Consider the following 20,160-nt stretch of genomic DNA (forward strand, 5'->3'; position numbering starts at 1 on the left):
ACATCTGAAATATGTGCTGACCAGCATGACTTCGCTCTTTGTATTGTTACAAAAATATGTGTATAGCCATATCATAAACTCAAGAATTCTTGCCTACAGCTATCATTTATGTATATAAGGAGAAGGCTGGTTCTGTAAAAACGAACAGTCTCCTGAGAACTTAGGGCCCGTGTTGTCGTACTTCTAGGACGCATGTTACTTGGTTGCAGCCAATAAAACTCGATCATTGACTTCACCTAGTAGACTCTGTGTTTCTGTAAGTCCAGAACAGGGAGAACCTAGAGGTCTTCGGGTGTGATCCCCTGGCACCACCGGGTCTCTAAAAACCCGGCACCTCAGAACAGAGAGAACTAGCACATCGCCAAGATCCCGGGCATTCCTTAGTGGATACATCCGATATCAATAGTAACATAGGGTCGGGTCAGGGGGAATTGTCACCTCACCCTATGGTCAACTGTGATACAGTCGAATACAACCACTTCGATATAGGGTCACCTCATACCAGACCTCAATCCTTGATCCTGATCTCATGGAACGTGGCTGGGTTGGGCAACAAATTAGACTGTCAGGAATGGGTTTCCTTTATTAACTCAAAAAGTATCTGCCTCTTCCAAGCAACCTGGGCGCGAGAAGAGCTCACATTCCAGGGGTTCGCAGTATTTTCTAAACCAGCTAAGTGGGGGGGCCGGGGAAGACCATCTGGCGGACTAGCAATTTGGGTAGCATCCCATCTGGGGTGCCAGGCTAGCTGTCTAACTATAGACTCAGATGATATACTAGCTGTCCTCCTAGAATGGCCAAACTCCTCCAAACTGGTGGTAATAAACGTGTATTCAAGACCCGTAGCCATGTCACGTGAATCAAATACCATCGAGGAACTTTCCGCTTTTCTAAGTGACATTCCAGGGGAACTTCACTATGTGGTTGGAGGGGATCTAAATTCGCACTATGAGCCACTACCAGGCCTTCGTGATGGACCCTCCCTGGAGGAGGATTCACGGTGGTTGATACCTGCCACGGTGGCACCTCCACCAAGAGCTTGGACTCCCCTAGCTCTTCAGATAACTGCCCTTAGCCTAAACCAAGACCTAAGGGCCTGTAATGGGCGCATTAAATCAGATATTCCAAGTAAATGCACTTATAATAAAGCTGGAAGGGAATCAAGATTGGACTATATTCTCGTCAAATCGTCGTCATGGTCACAAATCATTGACTTCAAGGTTATTGATAGACGGGATAGTGACCACAATGCCTTGGAGCTCGAATACGCCCTACCAGGCATCGAGGATACGGGTCGGGGTAAACAAAGTTTAAAGCCAGGCCTGCTCCTGGAAAATAATCGGAGGAGAGTAAGGCGGGCGAAACAGGCCACTAGTGGCGACAAGTTAGCTAAACTTTACGCCAGAATTACCCCGCTGCTGGAGAGGGCTTTTGTTATTGGGGAGGAACTGGGTGAAGGGGAAAATAGAGACCTGCTAGGGCAGACCCATGTAGATTTAATAAACACCATGGAGTTAGATCTCTTCGTAAAGGGGGGGGGGGGGTAAAACCAGTGGAACAACCAAGAGGACGTGGTATAATGCCACATGCAGGGAATCTAAACGTGAACTGCTATCTGCAATAAAGGCGCGCAGAAGCAGGGAAGAGATTCAATCTAGGAGAAGGGCACACAAGAAGCTGTTGGTAAATGCCAAGGCTGAATGGGACCAACAATACTGGGAGGACCTTTCCAGTGCACTTGCCACCAGAGATTCTAGTAAATTCTGGTGTATAGTTTCTAACGGAACGGAGGAACTATCCTCGGCAATTGAGCCCAACATTGCCCCTAGTATATGGCAAAATCACTTCCAGTCACTGTATGCAACAGAGGATGAGGTTCCGAATGGATCCCAAAATATGATAGTGACTGACCCTGAAGGTGAACTTTTTTCTGAAAAAGAGGTGCGGGCTGCCATAGCGGGGCTGTCAACAGGGAAAGCTCCGGGGCTCGATGGGGTACCGGGTGACCTATTCAAGCAGGAACCAGGGGTATGGGCCCCCCATCTCCTGCTGATATTCAACGCGGTCCTTAAGGGGATGGAGGTCCCGGATACTTGGCTGGGCGCAGAGGTGGTTCCTATCTTCAAAAAGGGATCCCATCTGCTCCCAGCCAACTATCGTCCGATTAGCCTTATCGACGTATCCCAAAAGCTTTTTGGTAGGCTGATCCTAGACCGGTTGCAGAACTGGCTGGAGGAGACAGACACCCTGCCCCCTTACCAGGCAGGATTCAGGCAGGGGGTTTCCACAATTGACCAAATCTTTAGGCTGAACCTAATATACTGGAGGACAGCATTAATCGAGGGCGGCACCTTGAACACGGTTTTCGTGGACTTACGTGCCGCCTTCGATTTGGTGCCAAGAGCAAAATTGTGGCAGGTCATGGAGGAGATGAATGTCCCGAAAGACATCTTGGCAATCCTGATGAGATTACACCATAACAACTTCGCACGTGTCAGGTGCGGGAGAAGTGGCAATCTAACCGAAAGGTTCCCCGTTCGCAGAGGGGTGAGACAGGGTTGTGTGCTTGCACCGACCCTGTTCTGCCTCTTTGTGAAAGGGGTCATTGCGCACCTGACCAGGATCGCCAACACTGATGCCCCAAAACTGACTGGCAGCAGGGTGCCCGCGATTATGTTTGCGCACAACACCCTGCTGCTGTCTAAATCCCCGATGGGCATACAGCGGGTGTTGGATGGTTTTCTGGAGTTCTGCACAGAAAGGGGACTTGAAATCAATCCCCAGAAAACCAAATTTATGATTCTCAACCCCATGCCCCTAAACCGCCCAAACCCCTTGCTGGGTACAGTCCACCTGGAAAGGGTCCACACAATTGAGTATCTGGGGATAACCCTAAATGACAATTTAATGTGGTCGGCACATCAGTCAAAAGTAAACATCAAATTGGCACAGATGGCGGGTGGTAATATGAGAATAGCGAGCAAGTCACCGTATCGTCCACTCAGCCCTGTAATCCAAATTTACAAGGCCCAGGCGCGGGGGGAGCCACATACGGGGGAGAGTTGTGGGGCCACATTCCATCGCCAAAATTGCTGATCACAGAGAATAAATTCCTTAGGCAGCTCACAGCTCTTCCGTCGAGTACCCCACTTCTGCCCCTAAGGCTGGATATGGACCTTAGGCCCATAACGGAGGAACTGGGGCTCGAACCTCTAACCTTCTGGCGCCGCCTTTGGAGCAGTCCAGACCTCTCAACCTATAGAGCTGAGCTGCAGGAATTCTTATCGTTGCCCAACGCCACCAGGACACCTTGGTTAAATTATATCAAGAGAACCTCCGAGGCAATTGGTCTTCCAGATTTATGGTCAGATCCGGTAAACACAAGTAACAGGACGCCCAGAAAGGCGTTATCCAGAGCGTACTACGACCTAATGCTCCTCCGAGCTGTGGATAGCACACGTGAAGGATCATTGACCAATCAATTCATAAAAACCAAAGACTCATACAAACTCGAAAGTGTCCTAGATGACATGACTCCGGTGCTAACTAGGAAATTATTCCTGCAATGGAGGTACAGGACCCTTCCCTTGGCATCTTTTACCGCAGCATGGTCTTGTCGGCCTTCTACAGAGATCTGCCCTGCATGTGCTCATACAAAGGAGAATGATGTACATGTGGTTTTCTTCTGTCGAGCCTATCAGAAAAGCAGGAAATACTGGCTGGTCCCTCTGCTAAAAAATATGGGTTTTAGAACATTTTTACCCGCATACAGAGTTTTAAAGACTGATTTATCCCCAACCATTGTATTTGCCCTATCAAAATTTTTAACTGCTATGTGGTATGCCCGAAACCGCTGTATTAAGAGAGCTGGGGACTCTCGACAGACCTGAATCCCAGACATGCCGCTACCCATTCTGATCACTATATGTTGTTTAATGCGTTTTATATTAATGACAAAATGATATCCTCTGTATTTTTTTGAATAATGTGATGTTTTTGTATATCTTTTATGATCATGTGATCGAAATAAAGATTTTTGGAATGGAATGGATTGGTGCATGAGCGCATGCGTTGAAAATAAAGGAGACTATTATCGAGTAGGGTCTGCCTATTAACCCATGACGTACACAGATCTTCTATGCGATTGGTGCAGGCGTTGGTGGGCGTCAGAAGAGAGGGAGAAGCTGCCTAACACAGTGATACACTGAGCATGAGGCGCTCCCAGCTGCCCTTTTGACCTTTACATTTGGCCCCCTGCTCATCAGGGGCACTTGCATCATCAAGCATGTGCAATACAATAAACCTTGATTAGTGTATGTACTTGACTAAGGTGACCTTTGGCCTTTTCCCTGCCAAGTTTGTTACCAACGACTTATGGATGACAAGCATTGGCATAGCCAATAGGTTTTGCCTTTGAGACATTATAAGGGCCTTATATATGAGGCCTTGCACACTTTTGCACTGCCCTTGAGTCACTTTTTGTGATGCTCCAGTGGCGTAATAAAAGCGTCCTGGCGCGTCATATTTACAAAGTGATATGGTGATAGGAGCATGATTGAAAATGGCCACCGTGCTGGAGCTCTCCCAAGAAACTCCGGGGCTTGGGATCACTTTATTGTGTCCCTGCTTATGCCCCCCTGCCATCACTCTACTCAACACCCCCACAGTCATAAACACCCATGCATTTAAACTTTCCGCCCTACGCCCCTGCAACTAAGAATTTGGTTGAGAAACATAACTGGGGGCCTTCTGCGACGATGATGCTCCCGTGAGACGGCCTCTGACTCAAAAGGGGTTCGGATGCTCCTGAGTCCAGGCTGGAGTCTCATCTCCTCTGACTGCTGGGTGAGTCTCAACGTTGCCCGTCACCTTGCCCGAGCTCTCGCAATGGTGACAGGGATCTCCGGACAAAGCAAGGAGAACACCTCCCTAGACCGTAACAAGGGTTCGATCTGCCCCTCGTGCGCTGCTTCCCTCCACCGCACTGTAATTCTGGGATCTACACCACCCCCTGCCGCCGTGATCCCGATGTGGGGCTGGTATGAAGGTTTGTTCTGCCCCTCTGGCACTGCTTGCTGCCACCGCACTGCTGGATTGTGAACACCCCACACCCGCCGCCGTGATCCTGGATGTAGGGCTGGTTTGATGCTTCGATATGCCCTTACGGTGCTGTCTCTTGCCACCGCACAATGGAGCGGAGTTTCCGGGCCTCACGAGTTGCGATCGGAGGTGTTTGTTACCGGATTTGATTTCCAAGGGTTGCTTCCGGCCAGTGGGGCTGTTTTGAGGTGTTGAAACTCCCCGATTCAACTTCCTGCCTCCGCACGGGGTTTTGAGTGCCCGTCCCAACAGAAGTATCACAGCCCGGACGGTTAGAGGGACACGACGAGGCCCGGTGGATCCCATACTGCTAGCGAAGGCTGCTGGGTGAAGCGCGTTCCCAGGACTCAATTTCTAGGGTCCCGGATGCTCCTGTATGTTTTGGCTTCATTCTCCCGGAGTTGGGGAGGGGAGAGGAGGGTGCAGGGGCTCCAAAGCTGCCGCTGCACCTCAGTACTAGACGCTAAAGATCTGGCCTGCATGCAGGCATCGCCTGCTTTTCCTGTCATTGACTGTGAGTTACACGCAACCCTGCTCGGTTCTGGAGATTATTTATGGACTGTTGTGGATCGGTTGGGTCGTCCTTGAGCCACAATTCTTACATTGATTGGCACCCATTTTGTTTGTCGTTTGATGTTGTTGTGGGGCACCCATTTTGTCCTCTTGTCAAAAAATCTAAAGGGGTATTCCCTTCTCTGGTCTCAACGCTATGCTGGCCATGGAAAGAGAAAGAGGCCTGTGCCACTTGCATTCCTATGGTGGCCATCTTGGAGTGGTCTTTTCACCTACATCAGTCTCACACATCTGGTCCATGAGCTCTCCTTTTAGCTCTCCTCTAACATCATCCATGCCCTCCTTGACCATCACCTACCAAGCCGGACTTTGGGTAAACTGTCCTGCATCTCCCCTGACCTTATCTCCCCTTTCCCCCTAGCCTTTAGACCACAGCGCGCAGGAGCCAACTCTCACGCACGGTGAGAAGGCTGGAGAATCGGCTGGGTTAGACAGGTTGTGGGCAAACTGAGTGAACCGTTGCCACGCCATTAAATCCCTGGGGGCCTAGATGTCCCACCCCCGCTGCCACCTCTTTTGCCTCGACTTAATGAGGAGTCTGGGGCAGGAGATGGGTCTCCTGCGGGACAAACGGCTCATCGGGGCATTGACTATTTGAGCCGTGTTGGCTCTGCCTGCCATATGATGCTGCCGGCTCTTCCGGATTTCACTCATTTGTGACCTGTGCGATTTCTGGCTGCCACTCGAGCTGGGCTTGTTTTTGTAACTCCTTTTGGGCGGATGTGTACGCTTGCGAGCGCCCATTTTGTATTTGGTAAGGTGTATGGCTTATCGCTGTGGTTCGGCTGCCATTTCATCCCCCTGCCTCAGACCCTGAAGCATGAAGTTTTGGTGACACGCTCACTACTATTTCGAGGTGACGGTGCATATTTTGACATGCATTGCTATAAAGGACAATGTCACCGGGGGTTAATTTTTGGTATCATATGTTTTGAAGGTCAAGTATAAGCAATGGAAGTTTTATGTTGATTTAAACAGTCTTGATATTCTTACACTTAGTCTCCAAAGTTGGCAATAAGTTGACATTCACGTGCCATGGAGGTTAGTAGCTCATGCTTATTTCTTGCAAAGCCCTGGGGAGCCTACAATATTATGGGAAGACTGGAAAGCTGGTTTTAAAGCCTATGTACAAGCTGTTGGGGTTGATATTTTCACAGCTGCGAAAAAGCTAGCCATGTTAAAAAATTGTTTTGGAGCTTAGGGTAGACGTATTATGAAACATTTGCCAGCTTTAATTATGGATGTAGAGGAAGAAGAAGAGGATGGGAGTGAAACAGAAGATGAATATGAAATTGCAGTAGGAAAACTAAACACATATTTCTGGAAGAAGAAGAAGAAAGTGGGAGAGAGATTTAAGTTTTTGAAAAGAAGTCCGCTGTGAGGGTGTATTAATTAGTGGGTGGGATTCAGATGGCCCCTGGCCGCCCACCGTGAGGTCAGATGGCCGGGGGCTGTCCGAAGCATGCAAGAGCTTAAGGGATCAACTAGTATTGAAAGTGAACAACAAAAAAATAGAAGAGACACTGCTGAACACCGAAGGGTTGACTCTTCAAATGTCAATTGACTTTGAAGAGAGCCGAGTTGACAGATGAAGGGTTAAAAGAATTAAAGGCAGAGGAAAAGGTTGAAGCAGTTCGGAGGGAAGCACGCAAGCCAGGAAAAGAGTACAGTGTGTTAAGAGAATGGGGGACAAGAAAAATGTAATGTGCTATAAGCGTGGATACAGAGGACATGTGGCTAGAGATGAAACATGTCTAGCTATAGGAGGTGCATAAATGAAGGGCACTTTGCCAGGAGGTGTATTGGAAGAATGGGAAGAGTGAATAAGAGAAGACCCTCAGTGAATAGTATAGAAGAGGTAGAAAATGACAGTGAAAGCCAGGATGTAATTTTAGAGATTAAACAAATTGGAAAAATCAATGAGCATAATCCATTTTGCAATATTGGTATTGATGGTGTAGGGGTAAGAATGATGCCAGACTCAGGAGCTAGGTATCTGTTAGTTGGAGAGGAAGATATTTCCCGAACATGTACTCAAGGATCCAGATGTGAGGCTGGTGGCTTATGGTAATAAACCCATTGAGTTAGTGGGTGTCATTTAATCAATCCATCAATCATATAATTTGTAAAGCGCGCTACTTCTCGTGAGGGTCTCAAGGCTCTGGGGTGGGGGATGCTGCTACTGCTACTGCTCGAAAAGCCAGGTCTTGAGGAGTTTTCTGAAGGTCAGCAGGTCTTGAGTCTGCCGTAGGTGGATGGGGAGGGTGTTCCAGGTCTTGGCGGCGAGGTGGGAGACCGATCTGCCACAGGCGGTCGCTCTTTGGAAGCGGGGGGCTGTGGCGAGGGCGAGGTCGGCAGAGTGGAGCTGGGGGGTGGGGGTGTAGAAGCTGAGTCATCTGTTGAGGTACATTGGTCCGGTGTTGTGGAGCAACCTCTGACCCTGCTCGCAGGCAGGTCGCTCCCCACGCTGCTGCACGACTCTGCCTGCATTGTTTTTGCCTAATCTTGTATTTTTCCCCTGTGCCTAACTTGCTTTCTTGCCCAGACTTGTTTTTATTCCTCTGTCCCTGTACTTGCTTTCTTTCCCAGACTTGTTTTTATTCCTCTGTGCCTGTACTTGCTTTCTTTGCCTAGACTTGTTTTTATTCCTTTGTGCCTGTACTTGCTTTCTTGCCCAGACTTGTTTTTCCTTCCTGTGCCCAGTTAGCCTGCAGCCCCCGCCCGTATTTTTCACCGCTGCATCCCTGCCGCTCTGCACCCCTGCAATCCCATTTGCCGCCCACTCCCGCCTCCCAGCTGCTCCTACCTCCCACATCCCCTCATATGGAGGCCGCGCAGCGGTGAAAGGAGCGACCTCTGTCCCTGCTCACAGGTAGGTCGCTCCCCACGCTGCTGCACGGTTCTGCCTACATTGTTTTTTGCCTAATCTTGTATTTTTCCCCTGTGCCTAACTTGCTTTCTTGCCCAGACTTGCTTTTATTCCTCTGTGCCTGTACTTGCTTTCTTGCCCAAACTTGTTTTTATTCCTCTGTCCCTGCTTTCTTGCCCAACCACCTCAGATGCATCCTTCTCAACACCCGCTCCACCCGCAAACACGCCGTTGAACTCTGGGACCTACTCGACTCAACCTCCCCAGACATCACCTTCCTGACGGAGACCTGGCTGAACCCCGTCTCGGCACCCGACATAGCCATAGACGTCCCGGAAGGCTACAAGATCACCCGCAGGGACCGCACCAACGGAGCAGGTGGAGGAATTGCCATCGTCCACAGGAACACTCTCAGAGTCTCGACCAACACCGACGATACCCTCAGCACCGCCGTACACCTGCACTTCCAGATCCACACCGACCCCAACACCACCCTCAGAGGAACCTTTATCTACAGCCCCCCCGGACACTGTCCATCGCCAACTTCGTCAGCACACACGCCCTCGCCTCCATGGACTACATCCTCCTCGGGGACCTGAACTTCCACCTCGAGAACAACGACGACACCAACTCCACCACCCTGATCGACAACCTAGCCAACCTTGGACTCAGACAACTCGTCACAACACCCACCCACTCCGCCGGTCACACGCTTGACCCCATCTTCTCTGCAAGCCCCCACGTCTCCTTCAATCACACCACTGAACTCCACTGGACTGACCATCGCTGCATCCACTCCACCTTCAAGAAACCCACCTGCAGCACCGCACCCAACAGATGCCTCGCCGATGCTGGAGCAAAGTCACGAAGACCAGCTAACCACCACCCTCACCCAGAGCCCACCCGCTGACCCCACCAACCCCGACACCACCACCCGCAACCCCAGACAGTGGATCAACGACTGCGCCAACACCCTCGCCCGATCAAGAAACTCTCCAACAGCCACACCAACAAGAAACCCAGCTGGTTCACCGAAGACCTCTGGGCCTCCAAGCAAACCTGCCGAAAGCTGGAGAAGATCTGTCTCCGTGAACAAACACCAGACAGCCACGCAGCCCACAAGAACGCCACCCACAGACACCATCACCTCATTAGATCCGCCAAAAGGGCCTCCTTCAAAGACCGCCTAGACAACAACGCGCACAACAGCAAAGAGCTCTTTAACATCGTGAAGGAACTCTCCAACCCTAGCTCCAACACCAACGACATTCCACCCTCGCAAGACCTGTGCGTTTCGCTGGTCTACTTCTTCCACCGCAAGATCGCAGACATCCACAACAGCTTCAACACCATGACCGCCCGACAACCACTGAGACCTCCGCCCCCACAACCGCCAGCCGCACAAACCGCCTGCTCTCCTGGACCAACTTCAACAACGACGACCGCATCAAGATCATGAACACCATCCACTCCAGATCTCCGTCAGACCCATACCCACACCACATCTTCAACAAAGCCAGCACAGCCATTGCACCCCATCTCCTGGAAAGTCATCAACACCTCCTTCAAGACAGCAACCTTACCGGAGAGCTGGAAGCATGCCGAGATCAACGCCTTACTCAAGAAACCAAAAGCGGACCCCAAGGACTTCAAGAACTTCCGGCCCATCTCCCTGATCCCGTTCCCGGCCAAGGTCATCGAGCAGACCGTCAACGAACAACTGACCCGCTACCTCGAAGAGAACAACATCCTGGACCCTTCATAGTCTGGGTTCCGCAGCAACCACAGCACCGAGACTGCACTCATCGCCGCCACCGATGACATCAAGTCCCTGCTGGACAACGGAGAAACGGCGGCCCTCATCCTCCTGGACCTGTCAGCCGCCTTCGACACGGTCTGCCACCACACACTACGAACACGCCTCCACAACGCTGGGATCCAAGAGAAGGCCCTGGTCTGGACCACCTCCTTCCTCTCCGGCAAAACACAGAGCGTCCACCTTCCCCCCTTCTGCTCCGAAGCCACCAAGATCCTCTGTGGCGTACCCCAGGGCTCTTCCCTCAGCTCAACTCTGTTTAACATCTATATGGCACCGCTCGCCTACGTCGCCCATCGGCACAACCTCAACATCATCTCCTTCGCCGTTGACACCCAGCTGATCCTCTCCCTCACCAAGGACCCCACACTGCCAAAACCAACCTTCACAAAGGAATGAAGGCCGTCGCTGAATGGATGAGGAACAGCCGACTGAAGCTGAACTCGGACGAGATGGAGGTCCTCATCCTCGGATCCATCACTTTGGCCTGGGATGACTCCTGGTGGCCAACTGCACTGGGAACCGCACCAACACCCACCAACCACGCACGCAACCTAGGGGTCATCCTCGACTCCACCCTCTCCATGACTAAACAGGTCAACGCCATCTCCTCCTCCTGCTTCAACATCCTCCGCATGCTCCGCAGGATATACAAGTGTATCCCCACTGAAACGAGAAGAACAGTCACCCAGGCTCTCGTCAGCAGCAGGTTGGTCTACGGAAACGCCCTCTACGCAGGAGCCTCGGCCAAACTCCTGAGACGGCTCCAACGCATCCAGAACACCTCTGTGTGAGAAGTTGGCCTGGTATATAATGTTCACTGTTCTAGTGAGCACCTTGCACCAGTCCAAACAACCCTTATGGTGATGGTTGTAAAGTCAACCTTATAGACCAGCTATCCTAGTGGTAGCATGGACAAAGCAGTCTTAGGCTAAACTCAAGAGGGCATGTGAAGCCAGCTGTTTTACATATGCAATCCCTTTAATACCAAATGAAAGGACACCACACAGGATATATATAAAATATATATGTATTTATTACTAAATTAATCCTCTGAACTCTTTATGAGGTCAGAGGCACAAGCACATAACAAGATAATTAATAAACATACAATAAGTTGCACAAAATACAGTAATGCCCTAGGGGCACTTCGAACCATATACTAAAATAGTGGTATAAGAACCACGTCACGAACAAAGGAAAGGCCTAGGGCCTGGAGAACCGCTGGGGCCACACTGTACTACCAAAGGATAGGAAGAAGTAGGCCCACGGGATGCACGTGCAGTGTCTTTACACGCACGCGAGTTACCATAGAGTTAGAATGGGAACGAAAGAAATGCAAACTAGTTCTTTTAGGACACTTCCGGATGGACTAGGGAAAAGCTACTTTAAACTAGGACACTAGGATAGTCAATACCCACAGGAGTACCGCAGTACTCGCATTACCTCACCCACAGGAAGCGGGTGCATAGGTGTCAAAGTGGGTCAGGTTTCGTCGGTGATTCTTATGGAGCCTTGGAGAAAGATGCTGCAGGCGACCAGGAGGGGAGTGTCCGGTTGGATCCAAAGGAGGATCAAGGATGAAGAGTACCTGAAAGCAGAGGGGACAGAATCTGGGTCACCAGCCAGTGACCAGGAAGGAACCAGGAAGGAACCAGGCGTTGTCGGGATGCGATCAGGTGATGTTGTGAAGCTTGTCTCTGCAGCCACGTGGACCAGGAGGTGTCAACAACAACCACGTGCTGGATACGGACTGTCCCACGAAGGCTCTCGCTGTGGGCGGTGTCGGCTTCCGGATTGGAGTCAACAAGCCTTGGCAAAGGCAACCCATGCAGAAAAGGAAGATGGCTTCTCAATCAGACCAGCAAGGTCTGATGGGCTGCTCCTTTTCAGGGGAGCAGGGGCCAGTCTGGAGCAACTAGACCAGCATTGTAAATCAAAGGTTTCATTGTCACAGAGGCCACTAGCCAATGGGCAAGTGACCGGACAGACGCGTTGAGCAGGAAAATGCAGAAGGGCCCCACGCAGAACTCGTGGAGTGTGGAGGGCTGATCTTTGGTGCAGTTGGTGCTCGGGGCTGGGGCTTCTCAATCCCCAATGCACCAACTTCGAGGGTGCCTCAGAAGTTGCACGGAAAGCAATTTGCTGGCTTTCCAAGATGGCCGGTCCCACGTCTCTCGTCGCCTCCACGGGTCTCAGCTCTGCTGTGACTGTGGATCGGGCTGTTGGAAGTCTGGAAGTCTGGGTCTTGTCAGGCTCTGTGCTCGGGCTCTGGGGGGAGCGTCGACAAAGCAAACCGTTGATCAATTGATGGTGCCTGCTTGTGCAGGGTAGTCTCTTCTTGACAACAAGTGAGATTCTTCAGTCGTCTTCTTGCAAAGTAAATCGTCGAAGGTCCAGAGTTTCCTTTCAGAGTTTCAGTCAAGATAAATCTAACGTCTTGGGACTCAGCTCCTACCTATATACCAAATTTAGGGGCTGGATTACCTGCTAGGTCCCTCCTATGGGTGGGACCAAGGAAGGGGGTGGTTACACCCCTTTCCTTTTGTCCAGTTTCACGCCAGAGCTGGGTCTGGAGTACCCCAGCACCGGTTTGAACTGGACTACGCATGGGACACCTTGTGTGCCCCAGGCAGTGTCTCATTTCATTCAGCCCTTCCTGCCCCAATACACTATGGCCTGTCTGGGGTGGTGCTAGCACCGCTCAAGACAGGAAACCTATTGTCCAAGCCTCCTTTGCTGGAAGGACTCCCAGCAGCAGGAGGTCAGACTTGTGTCTGTGGCAGCAGCATCCATTTTGTGATGCTGAGGCTCTGGTTAACTTTTACCGGGATTAGTAGGAACAACATGTCTTCTCCCTCTAGAAGGGTGGAATGCTACCCCCGTCGCTAGAACTGGCGAGGGGGTAGTACTCCAAAGCGTATCACACCTTACACAACATGTTTTGATAAATCCAAACCAAAGTTAGCATTTAACCGCGAGGTTCATAATGCACTTAAGAGTATATGGTATGGCTATATCATAGAACAGCTATAAGGACATGGTTCCGAAACTGCAGACAGGCTCAGCTCATGCTAGAGCACCATCTCACATAAAACCAAGCACTCTGCCTTCAGGATCGGTAAGGCCTGTCATAGGAGTGACTTATAGGTGCATATGTGTCTATATATAAGGTTAGATATAGGAATACTATATCTAAGCAAGGGGTGATTACACAACCTTGCCCCAGCCATTCAGTTTGGATGGCCAACCAGGGGTGGCAAAAGATATGCTGCAGCCCCTGGTAGGCCTTGGATGCACCTATGCCCTGGGTACCTATGGTACACTATACAGGGGCTCATAAGGTGACCCAATATCCAATTGGAGATGTACCTAGAGTACATGGAGTCCATTTTACAGTGAGAGCAGATAGCCTGAGCCCTGATTAGCAGGATCCCAGGCCAACTAAGTCGAAAACCAGCTAAACACAAGGCAAAAAATCTGGGGTAACCATAGTCAGGTATCCACCTTCCTACACTCTGCATGCCTTATCCTTGACATCACTCGCAACAGCCACATCACACCCCACCTGAGAGACCTGCACTGGCTCCCAGTCAACAAGAGGATAACATTCAAGCTCCTCACCCACGCTCACAAGGCTCTCCACAACACCGGACCAACTAGAGTTTCAGCAGAATGCTATACAATTTAAAGTGTATGTTGCAAAGAAGGGTTCATGTTTGTTGGGCTGGCCCCAACAGAGAGACCTGGGTATTTGTCTGGATCCAAATCATCCAGATACGTTGTTGAGTACCAAAACCAAATTGTGTTCAGTTGATTCAGGGGTACCCTACATCACTGAGTATACAGAAGTATTCAGAAATCAAGTGGGAATTCTGAAAAGATTCATGCACAAAATTGTGCTGAAAAATGCAGTAATGCCCATGGCTCATAAACCCCAGAAACTGCAATTGATGATGAGGGGACCTCTGTGTCAAGAATTACAAAGATTGTGTGAGAGTGGGATGATTGAAGAAAAAGAATCATTGGAGTGGTTAGCTTCAGTGGTGATGCCTAAAAAGGGTAATGGACACATCAGGTTGTGCATGGACTTAAGGGACTTGAATGCAGCACGCTGGATTGACAAGCATTCTCTTCTCAACACTGGTGAAATGCCGACCACCATCAAGGGTGCTAAAGTGTTTTCCACTTTAGATCTTTTGGGCTATGCATCATTTGCTAGACACTCCTAGAGTGACATATTTTCAAGATGATATCTTAGTATTTGGAGACAGTGAAAATGAGAATGACAAACTTTGAGGAGTGTGTTAAAGATCCTGCAACAGAGTGGGTTAACCATTAAAAAGGATAAGTGCAAGTTGAAAGTAAAAGGTTTGGAGTAGTTGGGACATTGGATTAGTGGAAAGGGAAAAGCACCCAAAATGAAATTGGTTTCTGCTATTGAGGAGGCCCCTTCTCCAACATGTAACGACCAGTTATGTTCATTTTAAGGACTAGCCGAATATTACTGTCATTTTGTACACATGTTTGCAGACAAGACTAAAGACATGCACAGTCTCATAGTCAAGCATGCAAACTTCTTTTAGTATTGAGGACTGTGAAATCGAGTTTAAGAATTTGAAAATGAACATTGCCAGGTCGCCAGCACTTGAACCGTTTTACACTAATGATCCCATTATAGTGAACCCAAGACCGTTAAGGGATGAAGAGAACAATTATTCCACGATAGAGAGAGAGGTATTGGCTGCGTGGTGGGGAGTGAATCATTTCAGAACATATGTGTGGGGAACACATTTTTGTGTCAGAACTGACCTTCATCCTCCAGTGGATTTCTTTACAAGTAGTGGAACAAGAGCGTCCCCAAGAATAGCACAATGGTCTAGACAAAGTATTCAGTGAAATTGGAAAATATCTTGTGAAGGGTGGCCAAATAAAGGCAGTGTTTCATCTGATGCAAAGTGTTTCCGATAAGTTACTCAGCATTTGTCAGTTGTGAAGGGAGTATGAAGCAGGGGAACTTGGTGGTACCTTTGAGGTTAAGAGAGCGTAAAGTTAATCTGGCACATGAAAGACATATTAGAATGAGCACTACCAAAAGAAGATTGAGGGAAGAATATTTGTTGGCCTGGATTAGATTGAGAGGTTGAGAGGCATTAGAGAGTGTGTATTGTGTGCCTGGAGTGAGAAGTCACAGTAGACTCTAGGGGGCATATTACCAAGCAATAGCAATAATTATCGCTATTGCTTGGTTAGAGACAAAAATTTACCGCTGAGCTGCGGCGATTTTTATCGCAGATAAACCTTGGTATTACCAAGGTTTATCGCAAATGCGATAAAAATCGGCCGCAATGCATGAATATCGCTGAAAAGTCAGCGATATTCATGCATTACCGAACTAATGCTCTTAGCCATGTTATCCACCTTACATTGGATAACATGGCTAAGAACTGCTCAGGGCAGGTGTTAGGTTTTGGAGATATTTGCGCTTAGCGCGAATATCTCCAAAAGTTGGTAATAGGAGATAGCGATGTTAGCGACTGTTTCCAGTCGCTAACATCTTGGCACGCCCACTTTGCATGTCATTAGTGATAAATATCACTGACATGCAAAGTGGGGCCCAAGATGGGCGCTATCTCCTATTAGCTGTCGCTAACTGGTGTTAGCGACAGCTAGGTAATAGGGAGATAATTTTATCTCCGCTTTCTTGGCTTTTAAAGCCAAAAGAGCGGAGATAAAATCCCCTTGATAATATGCCCCTGAGTTACCCTCCAGTGGAGACAGAGAAATCTGATGGTCTTTGGAAGAAAATAGGAATTGACATTACGGAGCCTTTACTTGTAAAAAGAAGTTGCCCCAAGTATGCCATAGTTGTTATTGATTGCTTTTCAAGATGGCCAGAGGTGAAAGTTAAGGGGGAAGTTACTTCAGAAACAGTGATTGTGTTTTTAAAAGAGTTGCTCATGAGGGAAGAAGTACCGGAAATGATAGTTTCAGACAGTGGTGTCCAATTTGTATCTAAGCGTATGAAAGTTTTTTTTCTAGAGCATGGAATAGAACACGTTCGCTCGCCAGTATATTATCACCAAAGCAACAGACTTGAATAGAGGTAGAATAGGACATTGAAGGATGGTCTACAACTGGCTTTGGCTAGAGGAGAGTATTGCAGAATGGTTGGTTATGAGGAAGTTGTTGTGGTCATATCCGACCTAGCCTCAGTGTGTGACAAGGAAATCCCGTTTTGAAGGTAATGAGAGGTTGGAAGGTTAGGGCACTGATGTCCAAAGGTGTGGACGGTGCAAAGTTGTGTTGGGAAGTGTAACTGGTAAGGATGGTGATTATGTGATAGGTGACAGGTTTGTGTACAGAAGGTGTGTATGGTTAGAAAAGGTTAATCTAAGTATTCTGCACATCTTCAGATTAAGAAAATGAATAAATACATGCTGTTGCTGAGTGATGGAAATGTGTGGAATCGTAAAAAAATAGTAAGAGCTCCATGAGGAAGAAACTGGGAGCACAAAGCAAATTAGAAAACGAATCTAAGATAAGGTTTTGTGTATAAAACATGACTAGAGTCCTTAGGGATCGGAAAGGAATTAATGCTCCAAGGAAGTTTTATGATTTTTCCATGTAACACATATTGTTTATGGGGGCTATTATGCTGTACCATGTGTCAGTTTATGTTCATATTTATTTTCATATCTTATAGACTTTTATTGTTGTGTAGTTTCTAAGAAGACTCAGGATCTGCATGTTGGGATAACACACTCTAAGGGATTGGTGCTAAGACTGTTCCCAACACCCCTGTAGGATATGTAACCCCATATACCAGCTAGCTCGCAGTGCCACCATCAGCACCATAGTCCTCACTGAGGAGCCAATAGTTTCTGGCAAACACTGAACAGGACAACCATGACCCCTCAGGGATCGTGGAAAGAGTGCCCTACCTTTTCTCTCAGTCACTCGTGCTCCGAGAAGTACACACAATAAATGGTGGAGCATTTTCAATAAAAGGTTTATTGAACCAGCATCATTCTGGTGTAAAACATATGTGCTGCAGCAATCATTAGACAGAAGCAAAGATGTGCAGTCACTATTGCCAATAACTTGAACATTAGACACATTTCTACCGTTATGCTAAAGACAGTGTAGTGTAGTTCCTATTTTCCCTATAGGCCCTGCGCATTGGAATAACATAAACAGCAGTGTAGACGTAGAAGTGCGGTCTTCCAGGTCTCTACTGACTATGCTAAACTTAATTGGGTTTGTACCAACTAGCTCAGAGGTCACTGGAAACTTTCTTGACTGAATAGGAAATGATCAGCTCCCCAGGTACAGACAAGAAGGGATTTAGTTTTCCAAAAACCGCATAAACATGACAACTTTGCTCCTTAGAATAAGAGTCAATCTCTAGAGTCGTGTGAAACAATAGACAGCTATTTCACTCAGTCAGTTGTGCAGATTACTTTCACCAAGATGCAGAGAATAGAGAGATGGGCGTTTTCAATAAAAGGTATTATTTATTGAACAGTCTTTCTTCTCATGCAAGAGAAATGAATTGCCACAATTGCAAGACTTGTTATTATAAAAAGTGCGTACAGTAAAAGGAGGATTGCAAAATAATACTGTAAAAGCATTGATATGGTTTCTTAGCCATACGATGGTTAAAATGAATAAAATATATACATTCATATATACATTAGGCTAACGTACTCAACTGGTGCTTCTAGCTACGCCTACCCCAGTGTACCTGACCTAAGCCTAATACTTGGGAGGGAGTAAGTAGCAGTTTAAGTTAAGTTGGTTTTGCCAAGGATTTGCTTCAAGAATTCTCTCTAAGGGTTTAGTCAACACCATACCTCTGGAATAGAATGTTGGAGGGCTGGTATCTCCTTCCAGGACTCGATATCCCAGTCACTCGCAAGAGTAGGCTGGAAACGCCGGAGCTGGATTTTCTTGGCAGGAGAAAAGACAGCGTCTCTCTCGGCGCATCAAGGAGGAGGAGGGGCAGCATCCGTGGGCTTCTAGCATCTGCTGGGCTCTGCAAGGGACAGCTGTTCGGCTCCTGTATTCACCACACCATCACTGTTGCTTAAGGCAACGTTGGTAATATTTATACCTGAAAGGTGCCTTGTTTGACGTATGTTTTTGGACATAAGACGTCAATAAAGATGTCACTAGGAAGTGTTCGTTCTTACAGTGCTCATTAGAGTTCAATTACTAATAAAAACAAAGCAAGCGGGGCTTTCCCAGGTTGCTGGGGGTTTTATCTTGTTGAAGAACTCGGAGTGTAATCTAGGAATCTAAGATAGTGGCTTCTGCTGTGTCATGTACTGTAATGAGCTGCAGAGGCGAGTTTCTGAAATATGGCTGAAATATGGCTCTGATCGTTTATGCCATTATAGGGGTATGAATGGATTATAGCCGTATAGGGGCATAAGGTCACAATATTGATCGGGGTCCTAGATAGAACACGACACCCACTCCACGATTTTATGTCCATCAAATTACTAAAAACTAAAGCAATATGATGCGCGTGTAACATTACCCACCCCAAAATAAATATTGCATTTGAAATGGCGTATTTGAACTACATGAAAGTATAGTTACTGTACGTTATTAAGCATAGAAATCATTCAAAAATTATAGCATATGTAATCAGTTGAACGATTTTGTGAAAAAAATCACACATGAAATATCTCTTTATACAGAAAAGAAGGGCGAGATAATTTCATCACATAAAAATGCATTTGCTGTAAAACGTGCTAGAGGCTGAGGTAAAGTTATTTTGTCTCTAGATTCACTAAAAATAGAAGTTATGTTCTTTATGAATAGGTCTACTTTAAGCAAAGAATTTTGTGCCAGAAAAAAAGGTAAATATTTGGAAAAAAAGTTCAATTAAAAAAAAAACTTTTCATGGTGAACGGGGGAATAGAGTTCCAACGCTTTTCAGTAGTTTTTGTTGATCAAAACTGAAGGCCGAATTCAGAGTTCATGCGAACGCTGTGTGTCGGAATGTAAAATTTCAATGTTGTTGTTCAGGGGAGAACATCATATCAGACAGGCTCTCAAAGAATTGGTCTACAAAATCAGGTGACAGTTCGACCAAGTTCGATAACGCTGTAACTTGGCAGGTGTGAGAATGATTGCTATCATCAAAGTCTGGATCAGCAATGCTCACAGAAGGTCGAACCTGGGTGATGTTGCTTTTATTTTTTGCTCCACTGTCACCACCTAGTCGTAGCACAGGAGTCTCAACGAATGCCGTCATCAGGATTGGTAGCCGCTGGGGACAACACAATGCATGAGCCGTTACAGGACTTAGCAAGGTATCGATATCCATTGGTACTGCTGATGGAAGTGCAAGACAGGTGTCCAACACGCATTCATCTCCACATAGCATACATCGAAGCACAGGTAAGATGCAGGTCTGCCATATAGGTCTGAATGAAAGAAACCAGGTCATGTTTAGATCTCTCAGCCTGGCTAATCCAAGGACTCTAGTTATCCGGTAGCGCACTGCTAGGATCGTTTCTTCCATCCTTGCTTGAGTCATGTCTGTGTCTTGGCTTGCCAAATCGGAGCAGGAGGGTCAAAAATAAAATGCCTGCTAGAAGTCCCAAAAGTAGGGGTATGCTGCCAAAGACTGAATGGACAAAATTGGGAATGATGCCCAGAATTGCTTTGAATGGTGTTAATAGTCCCGAAAAAATCGTCTTAAATACGCCTGAGATACCTACGGCATCTGACATATTTAGAATTTGGCTAAGCATTTCTGTGAAATGCACGGGCAATTTGTTGATAA

Source organism: Lissotriton vulgaris, chromosome 5 (genome assembly GCF_964263255.1).
Source record: "Lissotriton vulgaris chromosome 5, aLisVul1.2, whole genome shotgun sequence".
In the NCBI taxonomy this organism is placed as follows: Eukaryota; Metazoa; Chordata; class Amphibia; order Caudata; family Salamandridae; genus Lissotriton; species Lissotriton vulgaris.